The sequence below is a fragment of the Ornithorhynchus anatinus genome, chromosome Y5, assembly GCF_004115215.2.
Source record: "Ornithorhynchus anatinus isolate Pmale09 chromosome Y5, mOrnAna1.pri.v4, whole genome shotgun sequence".
In the NCBI taxonomy this organism is placed as follows: Eukaryota; Metazoa; Chordata; class Mammalia; order Monotremata; family Ornithorhynchidae; genus Ornithorhynchus; species Ornithorhynchus anatinus.
The window spans coordinates 289934-297717 of record NC_053179.1 but is presented as its reverse complement, the minus strand read 5'-3'; positions in this window follow the sequence as shown (position 1 = coordinate 297717).

Genomic DNA, 7784 nt, shown 5'->3' with positions numbered 1-7784 from the left:
GGAGGGCAAGGTGAGGAGAGATGCTTTTGGAGAAATGGATGGGATCAAGAGAGCGGAGGTCTCTGTGGGGGAATAGTACAGATTTGCAGGGGGAGAAAGTGAGAGAGAGGAGGCAGGTGAGAAAGTTATGGTCTGAGAGAAGGATTTCAGAGTTGGTGAGGGAGGTGATAGTGCAGTGGTAGGAGATGACGAGATAGAGGATGTGACCAAGTTGGTGAGTGGGCGAGGTGTGGTGGAGCAGGAGGTTGGCAGAGTCGAGGAGCGATAGCAGGTGGGCGGCAGAGAAGTCACTGGGTACATCCATGTGGACGTTGAAGTCTCCAAGGATCAGAGTGGGCAGAGAGGAGAGAAGGAAGGTGAGGAAGGGGTCAAGGTGGTATTACAAGAGAATGTAAGCGAGGAACACAAATGTCACAGAGGTTGTATTTTAATGTTTAAGTGCCATGAAACTAGTGATGTAGGAACTGGGGGTATAAGAGTACATTAGAGTATGTCTCCTGGAGGAGTTGCGATTTCAGAAATGTGCTGAATATGGGGAGACTTACTAAATATGAGTGGGGATAGATTAAGGCAATAGTGAGGGTATTAAGTAGTAGTAAGAGCAGAATAGATGAGTAGGTTATTTTGCGAGAAACAAGGAACATTTCCGGATCTCTCTCCCTCCCTGCAGTTTCACATTCAATCATTCATTCATTTATTCAATTGTATTTATTGAGTGTATACTGTGTGCAAAACACTGTACTAAGCATTTGGGAGAGTATATTAGTAGGAGAGTAGAAAGGTGAGGTAGGAGGGGGCAAAGGAGTTCCTCAAGGGTCAGTTCTTGGTCCCCTTGGTCCCCTATACTCACACCCTCAGTCAATTTATTCACTCCCATGGCTTCAAATACCATCTCTACTTGGATGATACCCAAATCTACATCTCCTTCCCTGTTCTCTCTCCCTCACTCCAAGCTCCTTTCACCTCCTGTATTCAGGACTTCTCCTCCTGGATGTGCTGCCACCACCTAAAACTCAAAATGTCCAATACTGAGCTCCTTGTCTTCCCACCCAAACCCTATTCTCTCCCTGACTTTCCCATCACTGTGGATGGTACTATCAACCTTCCGGTCTCACAAACCCGCGACCTTGGTGTCATCCTTGACTCTGCTCTCTCATTCACCCAACATAACTGATCCGTCACCAAAACCTGCCAGTGTCACCTTCATAACAACAAGATCTGCCCTTTCCTCTCCATCCAAACTGCAACCACATTAGTGCAGTCACTCATCATATCCTGACCGGATTATTGCATTAGCATCCTTACTGATCTCCCAACCTCCAGGTTCTCCCCACTTCAGTCTATACTTCACTCTGCTGCCCGGATTATCTTTCTACAGAAAGGCTCTGGACATATCAACCTCCCTCAAAAATCTCCAGTGATTGCCTATCAACCTTGGAATCAAACAAAAATCAAGCACTATTGGCTTCAAAGCTCTCCATTCCCTTGCCCCGTCCTACTGCCCCTCCTTTCTCTCCTTCTACAGCCCAATCTGCACATTCCTAACCACTAACCTCCTCTCTGGGCCTCATTCTCACCTGTTCAGAGTCCCACCTCTGACCTGGAATGCCCTCCCTCCTCTCATCTGCCAAACTAGCTCTCATCACTTTGAAGCCCTACAGAGAGCTCACCTCCTCCAGGAGGCCTTCCCAGACTGAGCCCCACTTTTCCCCTGCTCTTCCTCCCTCTGCTCTATCACCCCTCACCACCCCACAGCACTTATTCATATATGTTCATATTTATTATTCTAATTATTTTATTAATGATGTGTATATAGCTATAATTTATTTATTTTGATGCTATTGATACCTATACCTGTCTACTTGTTTTGTTGCCTGTCTACCCCTTCTAGACTGTGAGTCCGTTGTTGTATGGGGAGTGTCTCTATCTGTTGCCGAATTGTACTTTCCAAGCACATAGTACTGTGCCCTGCATACAGTAAGTGCTCAATAAATACAATTGAATAAATGAATGAAAGAATGAAAGTGATTGAGTGCTTTAAAGCTAATGGAAAGGAGTTTCTATCTGATATTCTGGTGGAAGGGTAACCACTAGAAATTTCTGAGGAATGGAGAGACATGGTCTAATTGTTTTTAAAGAGAAATGATCCAGGCAACAAATAGTTCAAAAGAAAGCATACCATGTATCTACATTTGTGAAATTGACTTCATTCCCTGCCAGTCTAAAGGTGCTACCCTAATTTTTGGGCAATAACTGTTCTCATCTTCATGCAGGGCCTCAATTAGAAGGGGTGTGATAGTAACACCTAGTGCTTGCTTACTCACACACCCATCACCCTCACCAGTTATTCCACATATTTAATTCTCTCCTCAACTCCCTGCCCTCCCTGCTCTCCCACCTCCACATCTCTTGTTCTCTTGACCTGGCAACCTACTTTATTAGGAAAATTGACACATGAGGCATAATATCGCTTAAATCTCCCCTGCCCCTCCCTCCTCCAGCCCTATCTTCAACTCCCCTATCCTAAAAAAAACCCTTCCTTGACCTCACAGCCTTTTCCACTTATCACTCTATCTCCCTCCTACCATTCCTCTGCAGACTCCTTGAGCAGGTTGTCTACACTCACTGGCTCAAATTTGCCTCCTCCAGTTCTCTCCTTGATCTCTTCTAAACTGGCTACCATTCATTCATTCATTCATTCATTCATTCATTCATTCATTCATTCATTCATTCAATCGTATTTACTAAGCACTTACTGTGGGCAGAGAACTGTACTAAGGACTTGGAATGTACAATTTGGCAAGAGATAGAGACAATCCCTGCCCAACAACAGGCTCACAGTCTAAAAGTGGGAGACAGCAAAAATGAAACAAGTAGACAGGCATCAGAACGATCAAAATAAATAGATTTATAGATATATACACATCATTAATAAAATAGAGTAATAAGTAATATGTACAAATATGCTGTGGGGAGGGGAAGGGGGTAGAGCTGAGGGAGGGAGTAGGGACACTGGGGAGGGGAGGAGGTCAGAAGTGTTCAGTCTGGGAAGGCCTCCTGAAGGAGGTGTGTTGTCAATAGGGCTTTGAAGAGGGGAAGAGAGTTAGTTTGGCAGATGTGAGGAGGTAGGGCATTCCAGGTTAGTGGTAGGACATGGCCAGGGGTCAACGGTGGGACAGACAAGAATGAGGCACAGTGAGGAGGTTAGTAGCAGAGGAGCAGAATGTTTGGAGTAGGCTGTAGAAGGAGAGAAGGGAGGTGAGGCAAGGGAATGAAGAGCTCTGAAGCCATTAGAGGCTTGATAGGCAACAACTGGAGGTTTTTGAGGAAGGGAGTGACATGCCCAGAGCGTTTCTGTAGATAGATATTCCAGGTGGCAGAATGTAGACTGGAGTGGGGAGAGACAGGAGGATGGGAGATCAGAGAGGAGTCTGATGCAATAATCCACGCGAGATATAATGAGAGAATGTACCAGCAAGGTAGTAGTGTGGAGGGAAAGGGTGGATCTTGGTGATGTTGTGAAGGTGCGACCGGCAGGTTTTGGTGATGAGTTCGATGTGTGGAGTGAATGAGAGAGCAGAGAATGAGAGAGCAGAGTCAAGGATGACACCAAGGATGTAGGCTTGTGAGACTAGAAGGATGGTAGTGCTGTCCACAGTGTCAGGAAAGTCAGGGAGAGGACAGGGTTTGGGAGTGGAGATGTCCTGAAGGCAGGAGGAGATATGAGCCTGGAGGGAAGGAGAGAGAACAGGGGAGGAGATGTAGATTTGGGTGTCATCTGCCTAAAGATGATAGTTGAAGCCGTGGGAGCAAATGAGTTCACCAAAGGAGTGAGTTTAGATGGAGAACAGAAGGAGACAAAGAACTGATCCCTGAAGAACCTCGACAGTTAAGGAATGGAGAGGGGGAGGAGCCTGCGAAGAAGACCGAGAATGAACGGCCAGAGAGATGAGGAGAACCAGGACAGGATGGAGTTAGTTCATGAAACCATGATTAGATGAAGTGTTGAGAAGGATAACTAATTCTCTTCCCCTCTTCAAAACCCTACTTACAGCTCACCTCCTCCAAGAGGCCTTCCCAGACTCAGCTCCCCTTCTCCCTCTACTCCCTCTACCTCCCCCCACCTCTCCACAGCTAAACCTTCTTTCCCCCTCATTTCCCTCTGCTCCTCCCCTTCTTTCATTCATTCATTCAATAGTATTTATTGAGCGCTTACTATGTGCAGAGCACTGTACTAAGCGCTTGGGATGAACAAGTCGGCAACAGATAGAGACGGTCCCTGCCGTTTGACGGGCTTACAGTCTAATCGGGGGAGACGGACAGACAAGAACAATGGCACTAAACAGCGTCAAGGGGAAGAACATCTCGTAAAAACAATGGCAACTAAATAGAATCAAGGCGATGTACAGTTCATTAACAAAATAAATAGGGTAACGAAAATATATACAGTTGAGCGGACAAGTACAGTGCTGTACAGGGTTTTGAAGAGGGAAAGAGAATCGGTTTGGCGGAGGTGAGGAGGGAGGGCGTTCCAGGACCGCGGGAGGACGTGACCCAGGGGTCGACGGCGGGATAGGCGAGACCGAGGGACGGTGAGGAGGTGGGCGGCAGAGGAGCGGAGCGTGCGGGGTGGGTGGTAGAAAGAGAGAAGGGAGGAGAGGTAGGAAGGGGCAAGGTGATGGAGAGCCTTGAAGCCTAGAGTGAGGAGTTTTTGTTTGGAGCGGAGGTCGATAGGCAACCACTGGAGTTGTTTAAGAAGTGGAGTGACATGCCCAGATCGTTTCTGCAGGAAGATGGGCCGGGCAGCGGAGTGAAGAATAGACCGGAGCGGGGCGAGAGAGGAGGAAGGGAGGTCAGAGAGAAGGCTGACACAGTAGTCTAGCCGGGATATAACGAGAGCCCGTAATAGTAAGGTAGCCATTTGGGTAGAGAGGAAATGGCGGATCTTGGCGATATTGTAGAGGTGAAACCGGCAGGTCTTGGTAACGGATAGGATGTGTGGGGTGAACGAGAGGGACGAGTCAAGGATGACACCGAGATTGCGGGCCTGCGGGATGGGAAGGATGGTCGTGCCATCCACGGTAATAGAGAAGTCTGGGAGAGGACCGGGTTTGGGAGGGAAGATGAGGAGCTCAGTCTTGCTCATGTTGAGTTTTAGGTGGTGGGCCGACATCCAGGTGGAGATGTCCCGGAGGCAGGAGGAGATGCGAGCCTGAAGGGAGGGGGAGAGGACAGGGGCGGAGATGTAGATCTGCGTGTCATCTGCGTAGAGATGGTAGTCAAAGCCGTGAGAGCGGATGAGTTCACCGAGGGAGTGAGTGTAAATGGAGAACGGAAGAGGGCCAAGAACTGACCCTTGAGGAACTCCAACAGTTAAAGGATGGGAGGGGGAGGAGGCTCCAGCGTAGGAGACCGAGAATGATCGGCCAGAGAGGTAAGAGGAGAACCAGGAGAGGACAGAGTCCGTGAAGCCAAGGTGAGATAAGGTATGGAGGAGGAGGGGATGGTCGACAGTGTCAAAGGCAGCAGAGAGGTCAAGGAGGATCAGAATGGAGTAGGAGCCATTGGATTTGGCAAGAAGGAGGTCATGGGTGACCTTAGAGAGAGCAGTCTCGGTAGAGTGGAGGGGACGGAAGCCAGATTGGAGGGGGTCTAGGAGAGAATGGGAGTTAAGGAATTCTAGGCATCGATTGTAGACGACTCGTTCTAGGATTTTGGAAAGGAAGGGTAGTAGGGAGATAGGATGATAACTGGAGGGGGAAGTGGGGTCAAGAGTGGTTTTTTTAGGATGGGGGAGACGTGGGCATGTTTGAAGGCAGAGGGGAAGGAGCCCTTGGAGATTGAGTGGTTAAAAATAGAAGTTAAGGAAGGGAGGAGGGCAGGGGCGATGGTTTTAAGAAGGTGAGAGGGAATGGGGTCCAAGGCGCAGGTGGAGGGGGTGGCACTTGCAAGGAGGGGAGAGGAGAAGCCCTTCTCCCTTCCCATCCCCTCAGCACTGTACTCGTCTGCTCAACTGTATATATTTTCATTACCCTATTTATTTTGTTAATGAAATGTACATCGCCTTGGTTCTAATTATTTGGTACTGTTTAAATCAGATGTTCATCCCCTTGATTCTATTTATTGCTATTGTTCTTGTCTGTCCGACTCCCCCAATTAGACTGTAAGCCCGTCAAAGGGCAGGGACTGCCTCTATCTGTTGCTGACTTGTTCATCCCAAGCGCTTAGTACAGTGCTCTGCACATAGTAAGCGCTCAACAAATACTATTGAATGAATGAATGAAATACAGAAATAATAATATTAATTAAAACATTGAGTGTTTCTTTTTATGATAGAAGAACTTTCTTCTGTAACTTTTTAAAATTAATGGTATTTCTGAAGCACTAGGCACTATATTAAGAACTCGGTCAGATACAAGCTAGTCTAGTTGGATACAATATGTGTTACACATGGGGCTAAGAGTGTTAATCCCCATTTCACAAGTAAGGCACAGAAAATTAAAGTAACTTGCCCAAGGTCACACAGCAGACAAGTGTTGGTTCTGGCTTAGCACCCAAATGATTGTGACTCCCAGGCCTGTGCTCTATCCACTGGGAAACACTGCTTCGATATCTGATAGGACACAGTATTATTTTGCTCAACATTCTTATCTAAGTTTTATCCAAATCAAAAAAAATTAATAAGTAGGGAGTTAATGACTCTCTAGAGTCTAAAGAATGAACCTATAAAAATAAAGATTTCAGATTTAAATATTTACTATTTTATTCATTAAAAATAACAAAATTCATAAATTGACCTATTTATGAAAATAATAAATTGGCTCCTATAAACAGCCTGTGCAGTACCACAGATGGGGGAATAATTTATTTGCTACATTTTGGGTCAGTGTCTATTATCATAGCTTCCAAATTTAAGTCTTGGGAATTTTGAACAGTTTACAAAACCTCCAGTTGTCATTTTAGCATTAAGATAATGAACTTGACTTTATTTGTAAAGACTTCAAGGAGCAGAATTTTCAAAAGTACTACAATACATTTTCTTAAAATGTAGCAGAAATGAACAACAAAAATCCTTAACTGCCAACAATTAAATAAGAAAATATTGTAACCATCTTTACACAGTAAAATTAAGGTTACATGTCATTCACAAAAACAAAACAGCTATGTGAGAGAAAAAATTTAGAGTTCTACTATCAAACTTTAAATATTGGTTCCTTAACCATTTTTACCTAAGATACAAGTGAGGTTATAATGCATTTAGCAGTTAATATGTAGTCAATATTGTAAAATTTATAAATTTTTTAATAGGCAAAAATGGTTATTTAAAGACAGGTAAAATATACTTCACCAAATTTGATGAAGTTGTCCAATTTCAATTGTGCTGTAATTAAACAGCTTTATCAAAATAACAATTTGATAGGAGCGAGGTTTTGACATCTCTGTTGATGTCTACTTGATGGGGGAAAATTAAAAACTATACATATTTTTTTATCTACTTCTTGTATTTCTGGTTCTTTCCATTTGGATAATTTAAATTAGCACTTCTATAAAAACTGTATATTGAGGGTCTTCCATTTTTGAGAGTTTAAACCAATTCTCTAAACAGAATTATAACAACAGAAAATTCAGAAGTGAAAAACTAGTAACTTCTATTTTTAATCTGCAAATACCTTTTCACTAGACTTTCAGCCCATTTATTTTAAAGCTGAATTCCCTTTTTCCCCAAGTCATTAAAATGAATTAAATGATGATGTAAGCAAGATCTCACTAATAAATTAATTAGT